Source organism: Rhinolophus hipposideros (assembly GCF_964194185.1).
Source record: "Rhinolophus hipposideros genome assembly, chromosome: 14".
Lineage (NCBI taxonomy): Eukaryota > Metazoa > Chordata > Mammalia > Chiroptera > Rhinolophidae > Rhinolophus > Rhinolophus hipposideros.
Genome location: NC_138060.1, coordinates 53,468,695 through 53,482,995, shown reverse-complemented (window position 1 = coordinate 53,482,995; position 14,301 = coordinate 53,468,695). Strand labels below are relative to the sequence as shown.

At 41.6% G+C, this 14,301-nt stretch overlaps 2 protein-coding genes across 16 annotated transcripts in view; one reads left to right on the top strand and one right to left on the bottom strand.

Annotated features, from left to right (window-relative positions):
• Positions 1–9,307, bottom strand: part of GOLGA4 (golgin A4) — a 140,777-nt gene extending 131,470 nt beyond the window's left edge. For 2 of the 3 annotated variants that reach the window (XM_081072996.1, XM_081072997.1), the window contains exon 1: positions 9,039–9,095. The gene's annotated coding sequence lies outside the window, so the exon portion shown is untranslated. Of the gene's footprint in view, positions 1–9,038 lie in introns of all 3 variants that reach the window. The other variant, XM_081073002.1, reaches the window with a different exon arrangement.
• LRRFIP2 (LRR binding FLII interacting protein 2) overlaps positions 9,222–14,301 on the top strand; it is a 101,643-nt gene continuing 96,563 nt past the window's right edge. For all 13 annotated transcript variants that reach the window (XM_081073014.1, XM_081073011.1, XM_081073012.1 and 10 more), the window contains exon 1: positions 9,222–9,688. The gene's annotated coding sequence lies outside the window, so the exon portion shown is untranslated. The remainder of the gene's footprint in view (positions 9,689–14,301) is intronic.

The window sequence follows — 14,301 nt, the reverse complement described above, 5'->3', positions numbered from 1 at the left end:
CGGTGCACTTCCCCTCAGTGGTTCCACAACAAAGAAAGGGAAATTCTCCTTTCCTCAGGATTACATATTTAGACGAGTGCACCCACACCAACTGGCTTAGGGATCCCAATGTTAAAATTCTTTGTATTCACTCAGTCTGTTCCCCAGGGCACAAGTCAGGTGTAGAAATAAGGTGCCCTAAAGCCTTTAAGTATGTCTGTACTTATTGATTTAAATTTTAACTTCCCGTTACGGAAAATTTAAAACACACACACAAAATAGAGAATATGGTATTATACCCACCCTCCTCCCCCATACCTTTCACTCAGCTTTTCACACATTAATCCTTGCCTAATCTTGTTTTATCTGTCCTGCCATTTCCCCCCTTCCCTCTGTATTTTAGAAAAAATCCTGGTGATCATAGAATTTCATCCTTAAATTTTACAGTGTATGTCTCTAATAGACAAAAGATGTTTCAAAAACCTAACCATAGTATCATTATGACAGTGACAAATTATTAACCCTTAATTAATAATAATTCCTTAATATAATTTAATATCCAGTCTGTGGTCAAATTTCCCCATTGTCTCAAAAATGTCTCTTTATAATTGGTTTATCAAAGCGGGATCCACATACTATGTTTGGTTGTTAGATCTCTTAAATCTAATTTATTAATTTATTTGTTGAAGAAATCTTATCATTTGTCCTATAGAACTTTCCATATTCTGGGTTTAGTTGTTTGCATCTTGGTGTTGTTTAACACTTTATTGTTCATTTTCCCTTCTCCTCATAAATCGATAGTTATATTTAGAGGCTTGATTGGGTTCAAACTCAAAATATTTTGGGGAAGTGGCAAAAATAATTCATTGGTGATTTACTATATTTTTTTATTGTACCACATGAGGATGCATATGACATCTGGTTGTTCGACTTTTAGTGATGTTAAAATTGATCCAGGTGTTGTTAGCCTGATCCAGCCATTATAAATCCTACCCATCAATCATTCATTTAATGGTTTTAGTAGCCATTGATGACTGTGATTTAAATCTGTTATTTTATGAGGAGTTAAAAATGATGATTTTTAATTTTATGATTCCTTTTACATTTGTTAGGTGGAAATATTTTATACAAAAGGACTTTTCCTTAACAACTCTTTGGCTACTCTAACATATAATTTGTACAAGAAAGGCAGAATAAATGTTTAAATAATTTACCAATTAACCATTACCATATTATTTAGCAACTTCTATAGGTGACCTGTAACTTCTTTTTCTCAGTATCATTATAAACTTGTGAATTTTAACATCGTTGATGTGATAAATGATTCCGAACACATTCTGTAGGCAATAGTGAGCCACCACAGGCAGTTCCCAACTTCGAAACATAAGAGCACACCTAAAAATGTACCTAAAAATCAGACAACAAACTTACATGTTTTAGGAGGAATCTTTTCCTGGAGAAAAAGTAAGATCCAAGTCTCTAAACATACCTAGACTTTTAGGTATAACCTTTAACAGTAAACATTTCCGGGATTCTGTTTTTGTTCTGATCTTCTTTTCCTTCACTCAGTTCACTGGCTTTCCTTTCATGATTGTCTGGTTGTCTGAGGCTAAAGATATACTGCTTCTAGCACACCTAATGATTTCTATCTTTACACCATTCAAATTACATTTGTAAGACCTACGTTCTTGTAACTGGTATTTGTACTTTTATTTACACACTCAAATAATTGACTACTACTCTAATAACTGAAGTGAACCCTACTACGTGGACCAAGAAGGTGGTGTGACTCAGCGAGTGGCACTGTGCGAGAGCTCAACGCCCTTGTCAGCTGATGTACCAAAGCCAGATTTGGGAAAGGAGGGTTAGATGTTCTCACAGAGAAGGCACAAAACTGCTATCAATGGGGACATGTTTCTGTCAGCTTACTTGCTAAACTCCACAAGATGGTGAGTTACTTTTAGGAGGGCAGGAGCCATATCTGGATTGTTCATTTACTCCCAGCATCCAGTAATAGTTTGTTTTTTTAAAAAATGAAAGAACAACTGATATAGCAAGGTAAGAGGAAAAATCTGTAATGATTCTGAGAAGTGAAAATCATAATTAGATCTACTTTTTAGTTATACCTCTTGCACACTTTGACTGGGGTGTTGGTATCATAAACTATTTTTCTTTAAAAATTAATTTATCTGAGTACAGCTGTAACACATTTCATCTAGAAATATTTTGAAAAGCAAACAATCAATTAAAGCAGATCACTGATAATTCCATTTCCTAAGGTTAACATTTGGGTGTCTTTTCTAGTATTTCCCTATGTCTGTATAACACCAAACAATATTGGAATCATCTAGAACATACTGTTTAACAAACCTTTTTACATTTAAATACATGGTTAACACTATCCTGCGTCACTTGCTCTTACAATAGAAATGTTAAGGGCTATACTCCATTATCATATCTATGTTTAAAATAATCAGACTCAAATCCAATTTCCAAACTTGAGATTCTGGTGCGCAGGAGCACGGGGCAGCGATTCTGATTAGAACTGTGCTGAACAAAGCAGGCTTTTCCATGGCATGCACAGCTCCAGGATGCGAGATCAACTTCAACAACTATTCATTTAGTTTGCTTTGATTTCCTGCCAGTCTTATGACCAACTTGAAGCAGGTCCTAGAACAGAGAAAGTTATGTTTGGTGTCCAGGGAAGTAGCAAACTAGAAGAGCCATCCCAAATTCCAGAATAATAGACAGAACCAACATTCTCTTTACACCAAAGTTATCCATTTTCTGCAGTAAAATTTGAACTGAAAGGTTACAAAGGCCGTATAAGTTAGGTCAAACATTATGCGCAGATACATTTTGCTTTCAAGATTCCATACTGTGTATATGTTCTAAAGATGAACTTAAGCCAATGCGTTGCTTGCTTCTGCAGTGGTTTCCCAGGTACCTCAGCTAGCAGCCACCCCAGCTAGCAGCCACCCTGCCCCCAGGGTATTGAGGGCAAATAAAAGTGTTTTGGGCAGACTGACAATAGGAAAGAATTATAGGACAAGAAACTACCTGCAACACCCAGGTGGGAGTATCCTGGAAAGTGATGTGCTGCAATACTGACCCTTCCAGCTTGTTAAGTTCTATACTCACACATTTATTTTTTGTGACGTGTACTCATCAATGACAAGTGAATATATGACAGTCTAATGATTCAGGGGAAAATGCAGTATTGTGTATGGAATTGGAAGAGATTCAAAGTGAGTGCCATGGCATTACTAACTTCTTTTAAAAGCTTAAGGGAGGAACAACACCTAGGTCTTTGAGTTACTTGGCGGCGTATGTATTGCTTTTTGACCATCAGTATCCATTTCCTCATTGTGGTGACAGGACTACATATTTTCTTCTGGCCAACCACTCCTCTCGTACAGTCTACGTTCTCTGGGTGAACCAGAGGTGAAGCACATGACTCATACCTGGCCAGTCATAGCACAGAATTTCCCCAGCTACAGTTATTTCTTAAGGGATGGACAGGTTACCTATTTTGGTTCAATTAGTGAATTCAGGGTCTACTAGGAAGGATCTCCTTTCTGCTGAAGTCTTGCAAGACATGAAGTCTGAGTATAAAGACAGTTTGGAGGAGGAGAGCTGAGCCTTTTTTTTTTTTTTCAAAAGGTCTCTGACCTTAAAATGGGCACACGTGGCAAAAGATAAAAAAATTCTAACTCTACGCTTACTTTCACAAGATAGCTAGAAGTGTCTAAATTAAAGATTTATAAGAAAATTGATGCTTATGACAATAGAAGAAATGAAAAACTACATTAGAATAGTTTATTATATGAGCATTGTAAAATGTCTTCTAGGGATACGGCATTGTACAGATTATTTTTTAAGAAATGTACATTCTGCTTGGGAAGATAAGACCAACATTAAACATTTATGCTCTTTAGAACACAAGTGAACTGCAGACAGTAACACACACAGATATTCTGAAAGGCAGTATAAAGTAACTGATAACTATCTACAAACAAAGTCAGCCTAGAATAAAAGCATGAATCAGAGGCTTTATGCTGAACTTTAGGCTGAACTTGAATACTTGCATTTTATTCTCAAGGCATTGGTACTTGTATGTATTCTTAATTTTTAGGTGGATTCATATATTTGTATTTCCTACCTGGATATTTCCTCTGACTTACTGACTTGTATATTCAATTGCCTCTTTAATATCTCCACTTAGATGTCCAACAGGTATCCCAAACTTACTTTGTCCCAAAAAGTCTTTTCCTCCAAAACTGCTTGACCTAGACAGCCTTCCAAATTTCAGTAGATGGCAACCCCACCCTTTCAGCTGTTCAGGTCTAAAACCTGACATGTTATCTTTTATCTTTCTGTTTCTCACCTCTCAAATCCGTTCCATAAACAAATCTTATTGGCTCTATCTTCAACACTTATTCACAATCTAATCACTGCTTCCTGTCTTCATTGCATTACTGCAATAGCCTAACTGGTCTACGGATCTCACCCTTGCCCCCCAGTCTATTCACAATACAGCAGCTGACACAGTCTCCTCATTTTATTAGGAAATATTTCAAACATACAGCAAACTTGAAAGGATTTTAAGTGATCCCTTTGTACACCCACCCCCTAAATTCTACCAATGACAGATCATGTAGTTTCTCTGCTCAAAAATCTCCAATAGCTGAACTCAAAGAAGAAAAGCCAATTTCTTACCATAATCTACAAAACCGAGCAAGATCTGGTCCCTACTACCACTCTTCCCTCTTGTGCATTACTCTTCAGCCACACTGACCTCGTTACTCAAAGATGGCCAAGGACATTCTTACTTTAGGGACTTTGCACTTGCGGTCCCTTTGCTTGAGATGTTCCTCCCCCAGGTATTTGCATGACTTACCTCTCTCTTTCTTTCGATCACCTCATTTAGAGGTCTTCTCTGACTCTTCCAAGTATTAGATTGAACAATATACTAATAACTCCAATGTCATCCAATCAGGTTGACCCACATGATTCTAATGTCATTCTGAGGTTTAAAAAAAATGATGTAAAAAGATCAGTCATTTCATATGGTTCAAACTAATCAAATAGCAACACTATCCTACCCTTTTATTCTTACCCAGGTTCTTTGTAGCACTTCTCATCTTATGTACTATTGGTGTATTGTAAGACCTTCAGAAAATAGGGACTCTGTCTGTTTTGTCCACTGCTGTGTACTCAGAGCACAAACTAGTAGTTGGCCTATAGTGGGCACTCAGGACATATATATTTAAAGAATGAATTCTTCTCACTGAAGCTAGACAATCTTTTGAAACACAAATCTGATCATGTTACTCCCAATAAAAACTCTTCAATTGGTTTGCATTGCTTTGCAAAGAATCCTTTCCAAGCCTGTAAGACCCTGCATAGTGAGCCCCTACTTAATTCTCTAGACTCGTCTTACACCCTCTCCATCATTTCTTTTCAGTCTCTGGTTCCCTCACAAGGTTTTCAATGTTCTTCCTTGCTTTCCCTCTACTTCGACATCAAGTGCATGCTTTGGCAGTTTTAAACCTTGGCTCAGTGCACCTCTTGCTATGAGAAGCCATTTACGATGTCCCAGATTAGGCTGCGTTCCACTTTAATGCCCTCATGCATCACACACCTACCCTTAGTAATACCCATTAGGCATATACATTTACTTTTGTGTGATAATTTGTCTCCCTTACCAGACAGTTAAGTTTCATGAGAGAAGGAAAGCTTTCTTTTTACTTCTTATTAGATCCCTAGCATCTAGGAAGTACCTGGCTCATAGGAAGCACTTAATACTCATTTTAAAAACAGATCCTATTGTGTGTTACCAGCGCCTAACTGGCTGCCTGGTACACAGCAGATGAATAATTTTGCTAAATGAGCCATAATATGAAGGATGTTTAACTACTCATTTACAATGAGTATATAATGCATAAAAGCCATTACTTGATTACTTGTGATTATGCACTTATACGTAATTGATACCTATGCAAAATCCCAAATTCTCTCCTCTCATCAACCTATCCTCACCACTAAGACTAAAGAAAGTAAGTTCCACATCTTTTCTTTCATTACTTTTGTTTACTCTATGGTGGAGAAAAGCATGAGCTGCGCTGGCTAGGAGAAGCCATACAGAGACAGAATTAGCCATAAATGAGATCTGGCTTCTGAACCAATAGACCATGGCACTCTTATTTGGACAGTTAGATGTTTAAAAACTTTTAAAACATTTCAGTGGTCAGAGGATGTATTAAAACACACATACACAAGTTGTATAAATGTATAGCTTTATTAGGGCAGAATGACATGGAATAGTAGAAGCAGAAAAAACACCAAAAATCTTACAAATGAGTAATTTTTAAGTGTGTTGACTCACAGAATTTTTTTAGTAAACTTGTAATTCCACATGAGCACCACGCACGCTTACTGACGTTGTCATCTGCTAATTTAAAAAAAGGAGAGGCGCCAAATCAAATACAATAGAAATGAATTGTTACAAAATGGTTAATTTTTTGACATAATGAAACAAAAAGAAACTACACTAACCTAAGGAAGATAGCCAGATGTCAATTTCCTGGTTGTATTATAGGTATGTGAGATGCTACCCAATGGAGGAAGCTGGGTGAAGGGTACACAGGACCTCTCTACTATTTTTGCAACTTACAATTATTTTCAAGAAAATATAGTAAATAGCAAGTAAATACAGTAAGTCTAGATAAGAAGAAATTTTTGGAAAGAGGATATGTTATATTTAAAACAAATATACACAGTTGAAGACTGTTGCTTTGTGGGGTTTCCATAGGTTTGTAAGGAGTTAATTAAAATTAAAAAATGCTTCCAACACACACACACACACACACACACACACACACACACACACACACACAGACACTCTACTATAATAATAAAAATATTAGCCTCTGAAAAGTGGCATCTTCTTTGTAATGTTTGAACTAACGATGTTTTCCAGAGATGTGTATAGGGTGAACATAGTATTGTATTTGCAAAGGACAACTTAATTTTGTGAAAACCATAAAAATAAATGTTTCCTCTTGAGAAAGGAAAATTTTTGTTTTTTTGACATCATCAAAGAAAAATGTGAAGGATCTGATACGAAAGGAACAAAAATGTACAAATCCTACTACCTCATTCCTCAAAACTGTATAAACACTTGCAAACTTTTTCTTCATCTGTTAATTTGTCTCTAGAGCAGTCAGCCCACTCAGACCTGGGGGCATTCACATGTCAAACAATTCCATAAAGAACAGGGAACACGTATTTTTGGTATAAAGATCACTTACTGTGCAGGGAAACACTGTTTGTAAAATAATTCAGAGTGTCCCATTTAGTCAGGACCCCCTTGCAATGACAAAATGTTTAGCATCATACTTTATAACATTCTTGAAAGTGTTCAAAAGACACATGGCAGTAGGGACTCTTAAAACAAGTAGAGTAGTTTTTTGGGTGCCAAATAGATGGCCAAATAGATGGCAAATATCCTATAGCGGGAGAAAAAAAAAACAGAGAGCTTCTAAAATTGCCTCATTTACACTCTACCTTAAAGTACATTTTCATAAAAAAATTCTAAAAGCAAAACAGAAATCAGCTTGGCTGGACACTTCACTTATATTTTCCTCTTAAATATTAAAGTACAGAAACATGGTGTAAAGGGAATCAGGGCCAGAAAGTTCTGAGTCCAAACTTTGGCTCCTCCAGCTACCAGTTTTGTTACCTCAGGCAAGTCGCAATCTCTCTGAATCTCAATGTCTGTGTAAGTAAAATGGGTGTAATAATCTCCATATATCAAGGCTGGTTCTAGTACTGAAAGGGATAATATATTTACGTGCGAGCACAATGCTGTGCAAACACTAGTTACTCGGTCCGTGTGAGCCCCTCCCAGTTTTCCCAGAAGACACAACAAAATAGTTTTCTGTTAGTTTCGTATAAGCCAAAACAAGTGGTTAAAGAGTAAAATAAAAAGAGGGAAATCTCATCCTAATATTATCCAAACAATCTTCAATTAATGGTGCAGTTATCTAAACTAACATCTAATACACATCACTGAGTTTATTTATTGGTGTTATTCAGGTAATGCATTACTACGTGACTAGGCCATCTCTCTTCCAAGCTGGCTTTTTAGTTTGCCTTTCACCGATTCAGCAAAACCCATCATCAATCCTTTATTCAGGTCATAACATAGTATGACCTTTTGGGAAGATTCAGCTCCTCTGGATCCCAGGTAAAAGTCGTTTTATTCATGCGTCGGAGAAAAACAGTGACACGGAAAGAAACAACGTTAAAGGTTCAAGAAACTGTCCTTCGAGACTGATGGTGTAATTCCCTCTGCGACCAGCGTCCGTTGATGTCTCACCGTCTCTAAAGCTCCGTAACTCACGCCTCGAACCTCCTCTAGCCGTGCCCCCACGGACCCTACCGGGGGAACAAGCCTCCGGAAGATGCAGAAGCACCGACACAGCCTTCGGACGGCTTAGGGACGGGTTCTTAACGTGGAATCCGTGGGCTTATTCGGGGGACTGCGCAGCCTGCACTGGAGCGCGCAACGTTGTATCTAAGTGTATTTTGGGCCTGTTTCTCGGGAGGCTGCTCAACTGTCCCCTTCTTTCCGAGTTCGTCTCCAGGCACCCCACCCTGCCGAGGAGGACGGAGCCTCTCTCATCACCGCGGCGTGTTCCTTGCAGAGCCTCACACCACCCGCCGGTGCCTCGTGTTCGCCGGGGTCCGTCCAGCACCCTCGCTACCGGGTGAGCCTCCCGAAGCGCAGCACCCGGTGTTTCCCAGGGCCTGGGACGCGGCGGGTCTCGCGAGACCCTTCTGGGACGAACGACAGCTCCGTGTCGATCAGAGAGAAATCAGGCGGACCCCACAGCCACCCCTCTCCCCACCCCCGGGCATCCTTCTCCAAGAAATAATTTTTTAAACCATGCGTTTGCATTTGGAAAACAAGGCTTTTCAAGCATTGCAACCACACCCACTCACCCTCGCACACTCGTTTCCTACAGTCGCAACTGCCACCCGGGGCCACTTACCCAAGCCTGCTAGGCGGGAAAGGGGAGCGATGACCAGGACAGGTGCCGCCTCGAACCGGTACACGCATCGGTTCCCATTCCTGGCCGCGGTCCTGGGGGCCGGGGAGCCGCCTCCAGGCCGCCCCGGGCCGCCGCCCCTCCGGCGGTCGCGCCCCGCAGCGCTCCCTCCGGCGCAGCCCCGGCAGCAGCGCGCAGCGGCGGAGCCGGGTGGCAGGGGCACTGCGCCCCGGGCGACGAGCAGGTCACGGCGGGAGAGCCCGCGGCACGTCGCCCGGCGGGTAGCGAGCGGAGGCGCCTCGCGCGCCGCGGAGGCCACGACTGCTTCCGGGTGAGCGGGTCGCCGACCCCGTGGCCCCGCCCCTGCTTCGCCTCCTCACCCGGCCGCTCGGGCTGCGGCTCCTCCCGGGGCCGGTTCCCGCTGTCTCTGCGGCGGCGCCGAGGGGACACCGGCGTGACGGACGGATCGGCCACTGGCGCCTGGAGCCGCTGCGTGCAGCCCGGCCCGCTTGGCCGGCACCGGGGACCGAGTGCGCCGTCCGCGCCCCTCGCCCTTTGCTCCTCGCTCTTCGCCCCGGCGGGTTCCCGGCGGGCGAGCCGCGCTCCGGCCCTTCCCGGGCTGCGCCGCAGCCACCGCCGGTGCCCAGACACAGGTAAGGGCCGCTCCCCCCGCCGGCCCGGAGGGGAGCAGGGACCGGGGCCCCCTTCCTGGCCTCCGCAGCCCGGGGAGCCCCGCGTCACCGCCGACCCCCGCTGGGGGCCAGGCTTCCCGGGAGCTGGCCGCGTCCCTCGGCGGGCTCCGGGGTCGGGGCCGCCCGCTGCCTGCCGCGCTCTCCGGCCTCGCGCCCGATCCCCGACCCGCACCCTCCATCCGCGCGACGGGCGGGCGTCACTCCCACGGCGGGACACGGTCCACGGGGCCGCCGTCCCGCTTCGGGTGCCCCGGGCGCCTTCGCCCTCCCCGACGCGGCCCTCCCTCGGTTCTGTCCCCGGGCCGTCACCCCGGGGCGCGGGGTCAGGCCGGGGCAGGGCGTAGCATTTTTAGGACGTTTGTGTGTTTCTGCCTCCTCGACCCGAACTGAAGCGCGGGTGTGACATTCGCTTGCTCGGAGGGTCAGGGGTAACGCCTGACTCGTCGGAGGTGTTCTTCACGCCCAGACGGTGCAGGTCTCCGGTCCAGTCGGTCCTGCTCCTCTGGCCTGTGGGCACCCAGCAGGAAGCGGCGGGACCTCGGGGAACCCACCTCGTTCCTTTCCGACCGGAGGAAAAAAGTTCAAGCGTGTGCTCCCACCTTTTTTTTTTTTTTTTTTTTTTTTAACCGTGGGAGATACAAAGATCAGGCTGCTGAGACACGGCCTGGGCATTATGGTCTCCTAACCTGGAACGGGTCTGTAGCTCCTTTTCTTCGAGTTTCCATGTGATGACTCAGCATTTCTGCTGTACACCGAAACACTGTAGCGTCGGTTAATGGACTAAAAGATACGGAGGGATAAAAAGTGGCCATTTTTATGTCATCGCCCTGGGAAGAGAGTGTGGATACCCTGGTGCTGGTAGAGGGATGGAGAGCAAGGGATGGACAGATGGGTTCCTCATCAGTGTTTAACAATCACGTTTGTCCAAGATAACGTTTTATTTTGGGGATAAATCTGTTTTTGGAGAATGTAAAGCGTGACAGATAAGAGTTGGTTGGCAGGGACTTGAGGTTTGCTGTGGTTTGCAAGGCTGCAGAGTTAACCCTGGTTTGCCACCATCAGGTTCTGTTGAGCAAATATAGAGATGATGACCTAGTCTTAGGCACAGTGAGAATTTTGGAAAGTGTGATTCATTTAGGAAGTTAGGTCACTGCTTTGTGAATCACTGATACGGATCTTAAGATTGGAGTAGAGGAAAGCCAGAAGTTTGTTACTGCCTGTTTAATTAGATGCCTTCACTCATTTTATACAACTCGTGTATTACACTTGGTTAGGTTTGTTGCTGGATATTTGTTATTATGAAGTATAGTAAGGAAATAAAACATTGAACCTCCGTAGAATGTTTGGATTTAGAATTGTTAGTTCCTGAATGGATGGTTGTGATTTTTACCCATATTTTGCCCGAGTGGGACACTAAATAAATGAAGGGATCTAGAAACAAAATAAACATCAGTAAAAAGGAGAGCTATGCTACCACTGTTAAGGTAGGGAAAAGTTCACTGAAAGAATCTGCAATATACAAAATAGTCTTTTCAGGGAAAGGTTTCACCTATTATGCCAAATCTATCCTTAAAAATGTGGAATGAGACTATGTATACTGAGTTCTTATTTAAGTTCTGGTATAGAAGAAAGTGTGTGTTAAAGTTGTTATTTATTATTGGAATGAATTCATTTAAAACTAGAAATAACTTTTTATTGCTGAAATGTAACATGATCATTTTGACTTTTAAAATGTTGTTGAGCAAAATAACTTTGAATCCGAGTTCTTGATACTCTTAACCTTGTTTTCTTTTTCTTGTTTCTGGAATTCAGCTTATTTTACCTTGATTTTCATTTATAAAGGAACTTTAATTAGTTATCAGTTATAAAGTAATAGTAAGTTTACCCTGTTGGTCTTGCTTACCAAATTCCTTTATCTTTGACTAAATTTTGGCATCTTGTTTCCTTGGATATCCATTCTTATGTTTAGAGCGTTCCCTTAATGCTGCTTTTAATTTTTCTCCAGCATTTAATAGTGACATAAGAGTTTCAGTTCCCAGGGAACAGAGATTCCGTTTTGGGAAATCCCTTGTGGAAACCACCTTCACTGACCGTCTTGGTAGGTAGATGTGCAAGAGAAACCTTCTTAGGTCAGAATTCAAGCATCTCCATAACGAAAGAAAAAAGTGATGGGGAGAATATATTTGGCAAAGTAGATTCTTTCTCAAAACAAAAACAAAAACAGATCTCTATTAGAAATGAGACGGAGGGAGCAGTTTCTTGCAAAGCTCTTTGTGAATTGTTTACTCTGCTCCTAATGTGAAAAGGAACAGAATTGATGATGGATAGAAAAAAGAAAAAGAATTCTCCCTGCAGTGTGCTGTGACTGCTGATGAGAATCACTTAAGAGGAAATAAAATTCTTCTGTCCCCACCATAAGATCATTGCGCCTATTAGCTTTTTCCTTTTAGGTAGTTGCTTTCTCTCTGGAGAATCTGAGAGACGGTCCTTTAACTGGGAAGCCTAACTACCTTGTTCAGTTTGCAAATAAAGAATAGACTTTATGACCATCATTCGAAACTCAACTTTTGAAATTCAGAAGGAAGGAATGAGTAAAATTTACCCTGTGGGTAAAATAACTTTATCTCTTTCTCCATTTTTCCCTTTAAGATAATAGATAGGACATCTTTGGAAATGATGATTTTTTTTGCATTGCACATTGCACTTTCACTGTGAATACTTTTAGGCCTACAATAAATTGGGCCAGACAATGGGCTAAACACTGGGTTTACCATATATTATACTTTTTTCATTTGTTCTACTATTTCTTTATTTTGGTGGGGGGACGGAGAGAGAATTCTATTTCTTGGAGAATCTCTGAGATTCGCTGCCTGTTTATGCTTTTGTTTTGTTGGTGGGGCCAGTAGTAAAGAGTAGAAATGGTTAAGAAGAGGGGAGAAGTGGCATACATGGAAGGAGAATGCTCATTTCATGCGTTCAGTTGATGTTTGTGGGACTTTTCAAAATTGATAAAACGTTTTAAAATAAATATGATAGGGTGAAAAGGAAGTCTCCTTTCCACAATAAACTTCTAGCCTTTTCTCACTGCCCAACCCCCTAATCCAAGCAGCCACTGTTAACAGTTTCTTGCATAACCCTCTCCAAATGTTCTATTACATATGTAATCACATATGTTTAGGAGAAACGTCCTGTACCTTTCATTCTTACCCTTGATATATCTCAGCGATCTTTCTATATTAGCACATCGTATACCCATCTGATTTTGTAAGACTGGATGCCCTGCCTATTGTAGCTGAACCATAATTTATTAATTTTTCATAATTTATTTTACCATTTCCTATTAATAGACATTTAGGTTGTTTTTAGCTTTCTACAAACACTGCTGTAATGAACAACTCATATGTAAGCCTATGTACTACGTAGTCCATAAGTATGTATATGGAATGTATTTCTAAAGTGTGATTGCAAGGTTGGGACTTAAGTTGTGAAAATCTAAAGTGTATTTCAATCCTATATTGGGCTTTATTTTATAGTAGAAGTTAATGTCTTTCTTAACCTCATAGAAGGAGAAAGGAGCTCTTAATTACTTTGTATTCTTTATCCTTCTCTCCATTTAAAAAATAGTGCAATAGTATTTTTAAGGCAATTTAAAACATTGTAGTGACAGGTGGTTAATTTTATTTGCACTGGTAAGGGTAAAAATACTGTACCTTGAATACTGGTGCTGTTATAGACAAACCATTTACATTTTGTAATAGTTAAATGAATACCTTTTGTAGTAGGTTGATAGTTTTAGGATTTTATGACCAATATCAATGAAAAACATTGTATATAGTTGAACTTCTTGCACTGCCAAAGTCTGCTACTATATTATTAGACACAAGGGAAATAAATAACCCACCTCTCTTTTTCCTTATCTTCCTCATCCTAGTCTATTTATAATAAAAATACACCTCCGTGGAGTTTGAGATCCAAAAATCCTTTTGCAAACCAGAGTGCTATTGATGGGTTGATTTCCCATGGCAGGAGGTAGGTACAGATTCAGTCTGTAGTCTGCAGAGCATTTGCGAGCACAATAAGGGAGGTTTATAATTTGAATTTCTGTTATACAGCTCATTCATGACCAGGAGGGGGTTCAGGAATCTTTGCCCTTTTAAAATAAGAAAGGCTAGGGGAGCAAAAGTGCTGAGGGGCTAACATGTTATGATGAAGTTGGAACTTGTGAGTGGCAGTTTCCCTGGCTGGTGCCCAGGGTCTATTTTGAGGCCTTGTCAAAGCTCGCCTGACAGAACCTACCACATAACTGTAATCTGTCCTGGCCCTGCTGCACGGCAGGAAGGCCTGCGGTTTAGGAAAAGTGGCAACCGCAGAAGAGGGAGCTTATAAAGGACGTTTGCCTTCAGAAGATTAGGGCTCAGTTTTGGGATGAAAATCTGCTTAGCATGCATATCCTAGGATCCAGTTTTTTGTCTTCCTTTTTAAAGGAAAGAGCATGATTAAGGAAAAGTATTGAGGGAAGTATTTTAGAAAAATGTGCACACGAAAGAGCGCAGGATTGTGCCAGTATTGATGTT